Here is a 14419-nt window from a genome sequence, read left to right as displayed (position 1 = left end):
CACTGATCAGGCATTAGGCCTGTAACACAGTCGGGCACTTGGCACTTATATAATAAGAATCCCCACAGTTATGTGGGCACTAGGCCATGGCACAAGGGTATTATAAGTGGGCCCTACACCCTGGACATTTGTGAGCACTAGTTCACAACTAATTTGATATTTGTGGCATGAAAGGGCTAAACAGCTCCAATGATTCTCTGTTCGGCAGGCTTTAGGCCCATGGGCATTTTTTGCTTGAGGTGGCTCACTGACTCCCATACTACTCTACTGAGCCACGCCATGCTAATAGGTGTAAGGGGCCATTTGGCCTCTACATTGCTGCTGCATACAGGAAGATCACATTGATTCAGCAAGTGTAAGACTACTGAGTTAATTCGGCAAATAGGCCATACCATGGTAGAAGGTCTGCCTGCCACTCATTATTTTAATTTAACTCCTTGTTTGGAGAGAAGAAATGTCTGCTTGTCCAGTGTAATGTCATTGTGGTATACTAGTCGCTAGTGTATTTCAGGGATTGTATATTTGTAGGGTTATTGTTGTGTGGATTAGAGTGTAGCACACCACAGCTGAGTTGTTAAACATTACTGTTGTTTATTATAGATCAGTTGAGTGTTAGGGCCTTAAACAGTTGTAGTTAGGTTTTTAGTTATTGTCTACAGGGTGGTACATGGTTAGTAGTAGTTGTAGTAGTTATTGGTGTGTGTGCTGTGTTTCCTTATAGATGAGGCAGGAGGTACCCAAGCAAAGAATTACTGAGCAGAGTGCACTCTCTGTGCAATTACCTGAGATTTAAAAAAAAATAAAAAATAGCTACAGTATATATACACATGTATATATACTGCATGTGAGTATGTGTGTATATATATATATATATATATATATAATATATATAAAAGCAAATCTATATATAGGGCCCCCCACAACTTTATTGCCCACAGACCTTAATTCGGTCCTGCGGGCAGCATTACCGCTTCTGCTGTACACGCCGACAGCCACCCTTCCCTCGGTCACCCCACTTCCGACCCAGCTGCTGCGATCGGAGCTCAGTGTTAAGCCTACAGACCTAAACAAAAATGGCCGATGGGGGAGCTGCTGCGCACGCCTAGCTGCTGCAGCTCCCCCTGAAGCCTTTGCGGAGCCTGTCAGTCACTACTGACGGCTCCGGCTCCATGCTGTCTGTGGTCCGTCTCAGTGCCTCCAGGATCATCTCTGTACCATGCACAGCACACTGGCACTGTATGCAACAACAAGCAGCTGGCATACAGAGTACACAGACGGCACAGCAGCAACCTGCACACCGACAGCCTGTGACTGTGACAGTCAGTAAGTAAACAATTTTATTTATATCTAACATATGTCTGCCTGCCTGAAAATATATATATATATATATATATATATATATACACACACACCTAAAGTGCCGCCCATTCACTTGCCATAGTTGATGGATAGTCTGCACCTAGCAGATGACGCATCTGATGGTAATGTCTAAAGACAAAAGTGGGTGTCTCAGTCCTTGCTCATTTGGATGCACGGCTGTGCACCATGCAAGGGGTTAGTAGCAGCTGCAACTGCATCCAATTTAGAATCAGGCCCTATAATGAGGGCGTATCCTATTCCCTCAACAGACTCCGCCATTTTAACAGAGCCCGCCCCCATCAGGGCTGCTTCCAAAAATTTCCCGGACTGGTTTTCCATCCCAATCCGCCCCTGATGGCAGTGCAGCCACAGTGGCCAGGGCTTCCATCAGACATCGTGGGGCCTGGGACTCTCATAATAGGCAGCCCCCCCCTCCCGTGTTGCAACTCCAGTCCCGCAGTGTCTTCCCAGCCAACACTCCTTCTGTCTCCCCTGCCAGCACCCCTCCTTCTCTATAGCCCACAGACATTCTCCTGTATCTTCTGGCTACTCCTCTTCGCGCTGCGGCCAGATCCTCTGTCAGTGGTGCGGCGTGCATGATGTAATGATGTCACATGTGCCTTGCCTCAATAAAATAATAAAAACTTTATTGTCCAGGCAGCCACAATCCTACCCAAATCCCCCCTTCTCAGTGACACCCCCATACATTCCCCTCTCTGTGATCCCCTCCACATTCCCCTATCTTTCAGCGATCCCCTCCGCATTCCCATTTCTCGCTCTCTCTCTCTCAGCGATCCCCTCCACATTCCCCTCTCTCGTTCTCTCTCTCAGTGATCCCCTCCACATTCCTCTATTTTCAGCGATCCCCTCCATATTCCCTTCTCTCGCTCTCTCTCTCAGTGATCCCCTCCACATTCCCCTTTCTTAGCGATCCCCTCCAAATCCTCCTCTCTCGCTCTCTCTCTCTTTCAGCAATCCCTTCCACATTCCCTTCTCTCGCTCTCTCTCTCTCAGCGATCCCCTCCACATTCCCTTCTCTCGCGCTCTCTCTCAGCGAACCCCTCCACATTCTCCTTTCTTAGCGATCCCCTCCAAATCCTCCTCTCTCTCAGCAATCCCCCCCACATAACGCACTATGTGTCAGTAATCCCCTGCACATTCCCATCTCTCTGTGTTCCCCCCACACACACATTCACCTCTCAGTGATCTCCACCCCACATTCCCCTCTGTGTGTCAGTGATCCAACCCACATTCCCCTCTCTCTCAGCAGTACCCCCCCACATTCCCCTCTCTCTCTCTTCAATGCCCCCCACATTTCCCTTTTGTCAGTGACTCCATACACACATTTTCCCCTTTGTCTTTCAGTGACCCCCCCTACACACACATTCTCCTCTGTCTGTCAGTGACACCCCAAACATACACATATTTCCCTTTATCTGTCAGTTACCCCCACACACATTCCCCTCTGTCTGTCAGTGACACCCCAAACATACACATATTCCCCTTTGTCTTTCAGTTACCCCCACACACATTCCCCTCTGTCAGTGACACCCCACATGCACACACATTTCCCTCTGTATGTCAGTGGTGCCCCCCGCCTCCCCTCCCCTCCCCATTTATCTCTGTCAGTGCGCTGTGGGGCCCTCACTGCCACATGTTGCAAGGGGGAGGAGTCTGAATGTCCAAGTAGTCTGTGGGGAGATTGGTGTATGCTAGTCACACTGCTCAGGCATAGACTGAGCTGCTATGGGCTACTCTGAGCTCATTGTCAAGTGGCTGGTTCAGGGGAGGTGCCAGCCATCAGGAAGTAAAAGGAAGCTATGACCACTGTAAAGGCTCATACACACTAGATGATGTGCTGTATGAACGATATTGGTGAAAGATTTCCCTTGAAATTTCTGTAGTGTAGGACAAATGATATTGGGTGTACACACTGAAAGATATATTTAAAGATATATTTCAGCGAAGTCATCTTGCCACATCTCTGAGCAGGCTATTATTGATGATATTGTCAGATTGGCCTGCATGTACGGACAACAAAAGACATCGTTAACGACCCGCGGTGGCGCGCATCTTTGGTCATTTACTCTATACACACTGAATGATATGAATGATATATCATTGAACCATATCGTTATTGTCCATATCGTTCATAAAAATCGTCTAGTGTGTATGCGGCTTTAGTGACAACTGCCCAGTACTGCAGTGTGGATCCTCAGTAATAGTGATCCGCTACGCGCTGGGATACTGGTGGGCCCATTACTTTCATGGGGCACCTGCTGCATCGCAGGTAGGTCCGTCCCTGGGCGGGCCTCCCTCTTTGCCCGGGCCCGGGACTCCAGACTCTTCGATCAGCACTGCACCAGCGCTATTAACTACAGGGTACCGTTCCAGGCACCCTGCTAGCCAGATACAGAGGCCATGGGGCAGCAACAGTGCCGCCCCCAGGTCCTTGAGCCCTGGGCGATGGCACTGGTAAACACAGACTGATATTTTGCACTACATATACATTTAGTACCTTTATTTGAAAGTGTTGTTGCCGATCACACACAAAGACGCTGCTAATTCTATTTCACAGAGATGCTCCAGCAGCAAACTAGCACTAGAAAGGTTAAAACGACATGACAAGTACTCCAAAGTTTGCATTCACTTTACATTAGCAGTTGTGCTCTGCAGGATTTTATATGCATTGCAGTGGTGTATTCTTTTACGTGCATTATGAGGAAATGCTTAAGTTAACCCTGGGTCATTTTCAAGACAGAACACTGAGGAGGCTCAGCAAATCAAAGTAATTACAATGCAAACACTGAATCAATGAATACCAGGGGCTTTAAAACAAAACTGAAATCCTCAAGCATCTCAGAAATACACATCCCACCTGGGATGGCTTTACCAAAGAAGAGGCGTGGGTCTTCGCAGTCTCAGATCCTGCTGAATTAGACATAGGCTGCTGTCAAAATCTAAGATGTCTGCACAAAGTTAACTTCAATTAAGGTGACAGGTAACAACCTGCTGTGAAGGATTTCAAAAGCCTCTAGAGATTTAAGAGGTGGTCACATACACTGCAGTTGTCCTGTAGCTCAAAGCTGACTAGTGCCCATCTGGTGCAGATAAGCTTTGTCAGAGCAGAAATGCCACCAATGATCTGAGAGGTTGTGACATGGAGCATTGAGCAACTTTCAAAACCAAAAAATAAAAAAAAATAAAAAATAATTTGCTTCTGTTTTTTTTTTACGGACCAAAATACGAGACCTGTCTTCTGCAATTTGTTCAGAAATATCGTAAGGAGTAAAAAAAAAATAAAAACAAAACTAAAATAAACAAACCAAAGCAGGACAGAACTCCAAGAAAAACTAAATTACCCTGAAGCGATTTTTAGGATAACCGGTCTGAGTATTTTTATTTAAAAATTATTTTTTTTTTGGCCTTTTCAGAGAAGTGTATTCATTTTACAGTTCTGTCAGTAGGAAAGACTGTTGGCTGCAATATAACAAATCTAGGGTTCAGCTGATTGTAGTCTGTGGACCATGTATAACCAATAGCTTGGGGCTTTCTTTAGGTCCATGTCCATCTGCATGTATGAATAACATCTGTTCTCTATCATGTGACGGCGAGCCGACGAATGGCACAAGAGGGTATTTCAGTGTTGGTTCCTCACTTGGGACCACTGTAAGGTTCAAGGAAACAGCTTCAAATGAAATCATTTAGTAAAGAGTTTTTTTTCCCGAGCATTCTAAATGAACAGACTTTGCTGAGTACACGGGAGCAGATCCTTGTCTTAATTAGCCTTGTGAATCCATCTGTTCAGCTTTTTAGACCAGCAAATAAGCATTTTTTCCCTTTAATGATATATGTCTGAAATTATATTTCTTAGTAAAAAAAAAAAAATTCTGATGCATAAATTTTACAAAGGTGTTGAAACAAAATAACCTACACCTACGTTCTGATAGAAGCAGCCTAAATATAAATGAACATAGGGGTCATCTACCACCCATATACAAACACAAGAATATAGTATGTGATAAACATGTAGCACCAGTGTATTATGTACCATTATATTTTTGTATTTTACAAAGGTGTTTTTTTTCAGAATTAGAAAAGGTTTTAAAAAGTTTCAAGAATGTTTTTGCAGTCATTTTGATAGTTATTCTGCACAACTAGCATTTTCCTTTAGTCAAGGCTAATTGCAGTATGGTTAGGATAACTGTCAATGCGAATATACACTGATGTGTAGCGATATGGAGAATGTTTTCCGTAAAATGCCAACAACTCTCTAGTTTGTAAGGTGACTATTACCTATTATTTCTTATTGATGGCATGCTTCCAGTGGAAACCATATGGCGTTTCCAGACTTGTCAAACTGAAACTTTCATGACTATTTATACAACTCAAAAATCCAGATGTGAAGTTTTTTTTTTTTTGCAACTTGCAAAGTAATTATGTATTTAACTTTTGAAACATACTGTAGTTCTAAAATGTTCTGACATAGGGCCTGATTCAGCACGGATCGCTATGCCGCTTATACGCACGCAACGCAGTTGCTAATATCAGAGGTGATTTGTAAATGTTTGCATTCGCATTGCGATCGCAGCCTAACATAAGGAGCCCATTTCCCCTTACACACATCCGTATACTTTGGCCACATAGCGAAACAATCGGTAACATTGACAGTTAAGGCAGGTCAGATCTCACTCCGGAATTAGACTTCTGCGCATGCTATGAGGCCCCAGGCTGCATATGGTATTGCTGTAGATAATTTATGCACGCCCTTGCAATGCCGTCTCAATGCACTGGCACGCCTGCATTCGACCAACCCCCCCATCACCACCCACAAATGACACTTCCTGTCAATCACTCTGAGATGGGTCTGCAAAGTCCTGATCGCTATAGCTAGTTCGCGTACTGCTATGCCTACGCAGTACACAACAATCGGCTGATTGTGTGCGTATAAACAGCTGCGATCCTTGCTGAATCAGGCCCATAATCATTACAGTATATGAAAATGGCAACATTTTTTCCATGTTGACATTTGTTGATGTCAACATATTTGCATGTCGACATTTTGAATGTCAACTTTTTATGCCACACCCGTCACAGGATGACAACTTCATATATGTATACTTTTCAGTTTTCCCAATAAAATGTCTTATATTAATCATGGGAGTGAGGGCATCTTATAACTGGTATCACTATTTTATTATTGCTCGCAGTGCTCCCAGAAAATGGATTTTACATCAGTAATACAACTAGAAGGTGCAAAATTCATCCAATCCAATTAAATGTATAGGTACTGTATGTGTGTCTACCTATAATTTGGGGAATCCCTGCCCTCTCCAGCCAGGTCAATGAAATAATCCCATTCCACAAAATGAAATCTGTTTTTTACCATTGAAGCACGAACCTAGTCACTATAGAGCCGTAACTAGACTTTTTGGTACCCTGGGCCAGAAAGAACACTGGTGCCCCCCCTCTTCCTATTTTCCAGGGACATAAGGCAGGCATTCAAAAAGGGGGTGTGGCATCATGAGGAAAGGGCATGACCAAATCTAGTTTGTCCCATAAAATGATGAAGGGGTACCAATCCTATTATACAACTGTTATCCAGGTGTCACTGCCAAATACAGTATTTTGAAATGTGTATGTTAAATAAAACAGGATGTGACTGAAGGTGGTTGAGGAGATGGCCAGATGGGGGGAGTTGGCCAGGAAGAAGATGGGGGTGAGCCGGAGATGCCAGGGACATAAGAAAGGAAGCTACAAGTGAGAATGATTATAAACAGAAAATCGACTGCCCGAGCAGCGCCCCCTGACCTGTCGTGCCCTGTGCCGTGGCACATGTCGCAAACACCCTGACTACAAACAGTTTCAATCCTCCTTGGCTAGGTAATTCACAATTGTATCTGTAGAATCAGAGGCATTTGTACAGCAAGCATCAGTGGAGAAAATTTATTTTCTGTGCCGAGATGGAGACCCACTCACTCATGCCGTAATGCAGTAATCTCCGCCCCATCAGTGACCTATTGCTACCTCCATACAAATACATATGTATATGTATTCCATATGTAGGTAAACATGCTCGGCACTACTGCAATATAAAGTGATTGTATTTTTAAATGAACAGCAAAGGGCAAGGATCAAAAAGTTGTAATAAAACAACTGAAATGTTGGAAAGCAAAAGCTGCTGGTGTAGTTTATTTATGAAGTCCAGCACTCTGCTGGCCTCAGTTAGCCATTACCTTGCTCTGGGTGCCCTTCCGAAAGGGTGGTGCCCCATGATATACAGAAGGAAACAGGATGCACTCTGGAGACTTATGAAACCTGGTAAACCACCAACATGTTTATGTATTTTTCTGAAGAAGGGGTCGCTGTACCCCGAAACGTTGAATAAACACGTTGGTGGTTTACCAGGTTTGACAAGTCTACGGAGTGCCATCTGTTTCCTTCTGTAATATTATTATTATTATACTTTATTTATATGGCGCCATAAGTGTCCCGCAGCACCTTACATAGTACATAGAACTAATAGGTGAACAAGAAATAAGTAACTTACAGTACATTACAGTGCAGGACAAGGACACAATTTATATACATTGCTGCAATAGCAATTAAAGCACTCACAATAAGCTGCCAGGAGTTGGCAGTCCCGTGTTAGGTGCCCTAATGAGGAGTAAAGAGTAGAAGAAAATGTAAAGACAAGCACATGAGGGAAGAGGTCCCTGCTCGTGAGATCTTACATTCGAAAGGGGAGGGGCAGACAGACAGGCGTGACACAGAAGGGAAAGATAGGGAGAAAAGAGCATGAGGTGGGTTAGGATGAGTGCTGGAAGGCCTTGATGAAGTAGTGGGTCTTGAGAGCCCATTTGAAGATTTGTAGAGAGGTGGAGAGTCTGATAGGGAGAGGGAGAGCATTCTAAAGGTATGGAGCAGCATGGGCAAAATCTTGGATGCAGGAGTGGGAGGAAGTAATCAGTTGCAAGAGAAGCATTTGTTGAGCGAAGTGGACAGGCAGGAGTGTGAAGTTAGAGAAGGTCAGAAATGTATGCGGGAGAGGATTTGGTTAGGGCTTTGTAGGTGAGTGTAAGATCCTTGAATTGGCATCTGAAGGGGAAGGGGAGCCAGTGTAGGGCTTAAAGAAGAGGGGAAGCAGATGTAGAATGTCTAGAGATGAAGATAAGCCAAGCAGCAGCATTGACAACCGATTGTAGTGGAGAAAGGTGGGAGACTGGGAGGCCAGCTAGGAGAAGGTTACAGTAGTCCAGTCTGGAGATGACCAGTGAGTGGATGAGGGTTTTAGTGGCATCCTGGGTGAGGAAGGGTCTAATCCTGGAGATATTTTTTAGGTGGAAGCGGCAGGACTGCTGAATGTGTGGTTTAAAGGAGAGGGAGGAGTCTAGGATAACTCCAATACAGCGCACTTTGGGGCTAGAGGAGATAGTTGTGGAGTTTGGAAGCAAAAGGGAGAAGAGAGATGGGTCGATAGTTGGAAAGTATGTTAGGAACAAGGGTAGGTTTTTTTAAGAATGGGGGAGACAAGGGCATGTTTGAATGCAGAAGGGACAGTGCCAGATGATAGGGAGAGATTAAGGAGGTGAGCAAGATGGGAACAGGCAGAAGGAGACAGGTAGGAGAGGAGGCGGGAAGGGATAGGTTCAAGAGGGGAGGTGGAAGGAAGGGAGAACCAGATGAGGGACATGACTTCCTCTCCAGAAGCAGGGGAGAAGGATGTCAGAGTTGGTGAGACAGAAGGGGAAGGGTGGTCAGGGCAAGGAGGGAGAGGAGTGCTGAGGGTCTGATGGGATATGATGTCCTCATGTATGGAGTAAATTTTAGATGTAAAGTAGGTGGCAAAGTCAAGGGCAGAGAGCGAGGAGGGGAGGCAAGGAGGGGAAGGGCAGAGGAGGGAGTTGAAAGTGGCAAAGAGATGCCGGGGGTTTAAGGACTGGGAGGAGATGAGGTTCTTGCAATATGTTTGTTTGGAGAGAGACAAGGCAGCACTGTAGGAAGAGAGAATAAATTTGAAATGGAGGAAGTCAGTCTTAGAGCGTGATTTTCTCCACTGACGCTCGGCAATTCTTGAACACTTTTGCAGGTATCTGGTGCATTTGGAAGGGTTGTGGTGTGGATCTGCGAGGGTGAGTAGTTATTGCCAGAGCAACAGAGTCAAGAGCAGAAGTAAGGGAGGAATTGTACAGGTAAGTAGTTTGTTCAGAACAGGAGAGAGAAAGGATAGGGGAGAGAAGAGAGTTCAGCAGGGAGGAAAAAGCAACAGTGTCAATAGCCTCAATATTACGGTTAGTAATGGTAGTCTTAGGAGGTAAAGGAGGGGAAGGAGAGAGGGATATGTTAAAAGAGAGAAGGCGATGGTCAGAGAGGGGGAATGGGGAATTGGAGTAATCAGAAATATCACTACAGTGAGTAAAGGCCAGGTCAAGTGAGTGCCCACTCACATGGGAGGGTGATGAGGTCCATTGGGCGAGACCAAATGAAGAGGTGAGGGTAAGGAGTTTAGCTGCAGAGGATTCTGTGGGAATGTCAATAGGAATATTAAAATCACCTAGGATAATGGAGGGAAGATCTGAGGAGAGAAAGTGAGGGAGACAGGAAGCAAAGTTGTCAAGGAATTTGGAGGGAGAGCCAGGGGGACGGTAAAAGACAGCTACTCTGAGGTTTACTGGTTGGAATAGGCATATAGCATGAACCTCAAATTTGGGGAATGTAAGGGATGGTTCAGAGGGTATTATGGTGTTTATAAGTAACAAGAGGAATGAAATTTTGAAATGTAAATGAGATATGAATGCAAGAGGTTTGTAGAAAAGCAAGTGAAAGAACAGTGATGGTAAATATGTATGCAGATTAACAAGTCTGTTATAGGGAGGATTAAAAGTGGGTATCTAATGTGTACAGAATTTGAAAAATAACACAGATTGTAAGCAGATAGAGGATGTGAGGCTAGGCAGCAGAGCTAAGATAAAGGACAGTGTTTCAAAGTGGAAACATGTAAACTGACATGGGAACAAGTACTATAAGCATTGAGATGTATGCAAGAATCAGAAGGCCAGCATTATTAATAGCAGTAGAGTGTTCTTGCCGTGACTGTTGAGGGAGTCCAGTTGTAGCCTAAATCTTTAGACCATTGAGGTTTGTTGCTTGATGGAACTTTTTCTCCTTCTGTTTATCCTCGGTTTAACACAGGTCTAATGCTAGTTTTGCACTTAAAAAACACTGCACCACCCAGCCAAGGCTTCCCAGTCAAACTACTGACACTTATACAGGGATGCAGGCAAGTTTGGACACTAATTAATGAAAACCCCCAATTGGCCAACCAAAGAAAGCTAGCAATAAAAATGGCTTAAGTCAACAAGGAACACATATCAAACATCTAAGGCTAGAAATAAATCAAGCCTTCACTTCAGTCAATAGACTGAGAGAATCCTTATCACAATTTAACTATTACAAATTATAAGGCATTAGACACAATAGCATAAGGATTCAGTAAAGAATAAGCCAGTTACCTATAAGTATAATCAATAAAGCAGGCACAGGAGGTGGAATACTTTGCAGTCACAGTATATACTGTATAAATATATATATATATATATTTATATTAAGAATTGAAAGTGACCACCACCAAGAAAGTGCTTTTAAAGTGTTAAATGCATAAAGGGTACACTACAGACAGATAAACCAATAAAAACAGCAAATGGAATATGGATTAGCTTATCTTAAGGGGAATACACACAAGGCAATATTTAACAATATGGGCAGAATTCAATTGTTTTGAGCCCCCTTCGCGCCCGATGGAGCTATACAATTGTTGCTCCTGTCGGGCGTGATCAGCTGCCAGCGCTCCATTTCAGCTCGCGGCCCCAGCGGGGTGAGAGCTGAAATGTGCGAAGTGTGACCTGTTTGGGCACCCAAACATCACTTTTCGCGGTCACGCCCAGAACTTTGGTTGGGGGTAGCTACTTTACGCGGCTAAACCCGACCACTTTGGGCTCGATCAGCTCGAAAAAGTGCAACAATTGAATAGCGGCCCGCGATCTCCTGTCACTGTAGACGGGAGATCCAGAAAGCGTAAACAATTGAATTCCACCCTATGAACGATAACGATATCGTTCAACGACATATCATTCCGCGTGTATGCAAAGAACGACCAAAGATGCTCGCTCCCGTTGGACGATAATGATATCTTTGGTCGTCCATACATGCAGGCTAATTTGGACGATATCATTAAGAATTGCCTGCTCCGAGATGTGGCAGGATGACTTCACTGAAATATGTAGTTCAAAGATATCTACCAGTGTGTACACCCAATACCGTTTGTCCTGCAATACAGAAAGTTCAAGGGAAATCTTTCACCAATATCGTTCATACAGCACATCATTACGTGTGTATGCAGCTTTAGTTACTTTGTCTTCAGACCATTCTTAGGCCCATAATTGTTTCATGTAACCCAGGAGACAAAAAGAAAATCAAAATAACATTGTGCGTATTTCTTAAAACCAGTATCTTAAAATGCAGATATTAATGAGGACACCAATTTATCAGCAAGTGTCTACCAGTGTGTTAAAATAGTATATTACTACAACATATATACAAATGTACAGATACGTACTTAATGGTTTAAAAATATATTTAATGAACAGAGTAAAAACAAGAAAAATATCATTTTTTTTACAAATAGCAGACATATGGTAAGTAGCAAACGTACAATGCATAAAGTATAAAAGGGATTATCTGTCCAATGACGTGGAATCAGGTTTGAAGCAGCTTTTCCTACGCATTTCGTCTATAGCTCAGACTTCATCAAGGGAATGTTCACAAATGGCCTTTGCCAGATATTTATAAGGATAGTGATCAAGTAGACAGGAAATTGGCATTTACATCACTTTTTGTGACATTGTTAATGACATATATGTATAACTCACAAACTAAACAATAATAAATCTTTATACAACTCTTAGCAAGCTGGTGATTATATCCCAGAGCATATATATAATAATTTCTGCGAATATCCACCATTTAAAACCAAATTAATCCATCATTTTGCCTGTTGGAACGCATGTGGAATGCATAATTGAGTACTATTTTCTGTCTTCGGAGGATTGGAACACAAATAGAACGCATAATGCATTTCCGCTTCAGGTTTGTTTTTAGGGGTGAAATTGGAGCTTACTCATCATACACGTTTTCAGTTTCCAGTGCTATTAAACATACTATGGAATGCAGATTGCGAATGCATCATTTCCACTTTCAGTTTCCAGTGCTAAGGAATGCATTTTGTGATTCTATTTCCTGGTTTCATCTAACAGCTTCTAGAACCCATAATATGATGCAGAACTTCAAATATCAAGTTCAGAATTTTTCATACAGTCTTTGAATAAAGTGCAGCACAACATCCTTAATATCCTTTGTTATTTATATAGTGAGATCTGGTAGTGGTGCAAACACCATTCAGAAGTGAACTGGAAGGAAAAGAAATATATTAATAACTGTGTTTGGTAAAAACCAGTTAGTAGACATTAAACTCTTATGTTCCCTGATATGCTATCATTTAAAAATATCAATTTAAACCAGTAAATACCATATAGAAGACCAGGATAAAATTTAAAACTATAAATTGACAGAGAACAAATCTAACAAATATAATAATAAAATTTTTTTTGTATAAACCCATAATATTGATAAATGTTTAAATATATTAGCAAAATAAAATCTCAAAAGAAAGTGATAAAATGGTAGAGGGACTATTAAAATCAATTTAAAGAAAAGGTGCTATCTCATAACTTTCGTTAAATCCAAAAGGTGCTGTAGTTTTTCTTCAGAATATCCAGAACACTTCACGTCTAGATTTGCACGGACTCCACCTCTCTCTCCCAGTGTGATATTTTCTATAGCTTTAAAAGTTACAAAATCTGAGTCCGAATTGTGGTGTTCCAGAAAAATGTTTTGAGACATTATGACTTTCTACTTTATTTTTAATGTTCCTGATGTGCTCTTGAATCTGTGATTTTAGGGTTCTTTTTGTTTTCCGTATATATTTTAGACGGCAGGAACATTCGAGTTGATATATAACTGTAGAGTTAGGGTGCATACACACGGTCAGATTTTCTGTCAGATCTGAACGATAACGATTTTAAAAATCATTCATATCTGAAAGAAAATCTGACATGTGAGCCTGCAACGATGTACGATGCGCGTTCCCGCTTGTCACATAACGATATCTGACATCTGATGTGTTTGCAGTAAGATTTGGATGATTCCATTCATTTTAATACAGTCTAAAATCATTCAATCGTTCAAATCGTTGGTAAAATCATTCAAATCGTTCACCTGACATATCTGACCGTGTGTATGCACCATTACAGTTCATAAAGTGCTTAATGTCATGTTTGTTGGAGTTATCAAAGTTAGAGAATTGTTTACGATCAGAATGAGCAAGCTTATCTATCTGCGTATAATTGTAATTGTTTAGAAGTGTCTTCCTCCTTACTGCAGTTTCTTTTAATATGAAGAAATTGTGAATAAGGTATATTTGTTTTCCATTATTTCAGATGATTACTTTTATAATGTACATAACTGTTCGTATCAACATTTTTCACAAAGTTCTATTTGAATTATAGTACTAATTGAATTTTTCTCACGTTTGAGAATCAAGTCCAGGAATTCCACAGTTTTTATCAATCTTTGAGGTAAATTTCAAATTAAAATCATTAGCAGTAAGATATTCTAAAAAAGATTTAAAACAGTCTATGTGTTACGATCCTCTACCAATTGCTAGGACCGAGATGGAGGTGTTGGAGATACGTGGCACATCGAAAAACAAACACAAGAAGTATAGTTAAATCATTGGAGTTTACTAAATAAATGATATAATGGACCAGTGAAAACACAACATGTCAATGGTGCAATAAGGAGCGGAAACCATAGGACAGTCAATAGAATATACTGTAGGTTTACAGTCCAAACTAAAGTTGTTAAATGGCCAGGAGGCCTAGTAGACAGCAATGCTTGAAACGTGGTGAAGAAGCAGGATTGCTGGATGGCCTGGAGGGCCTAG

Source organism: Taudactylus pleione, unplaced genomic scaffold (genome assembly GCF_031769625.1).
Source record: "Taudactylus pleione unplaced genomic scaffold, aTauple2 ptg000431l, whole genome shotgun sequence".
Lineage (NCBI taxonomy): Eukaryota > Metazoa > Chordata > Amphibia > Anura > Myobatrachidae > Taudactylus > Taudactylus pleione.
The sequence above is the reverse complement of the archived record's forward strand: the minus strand, read 5'-3'. Positions refer to the sequence as shown.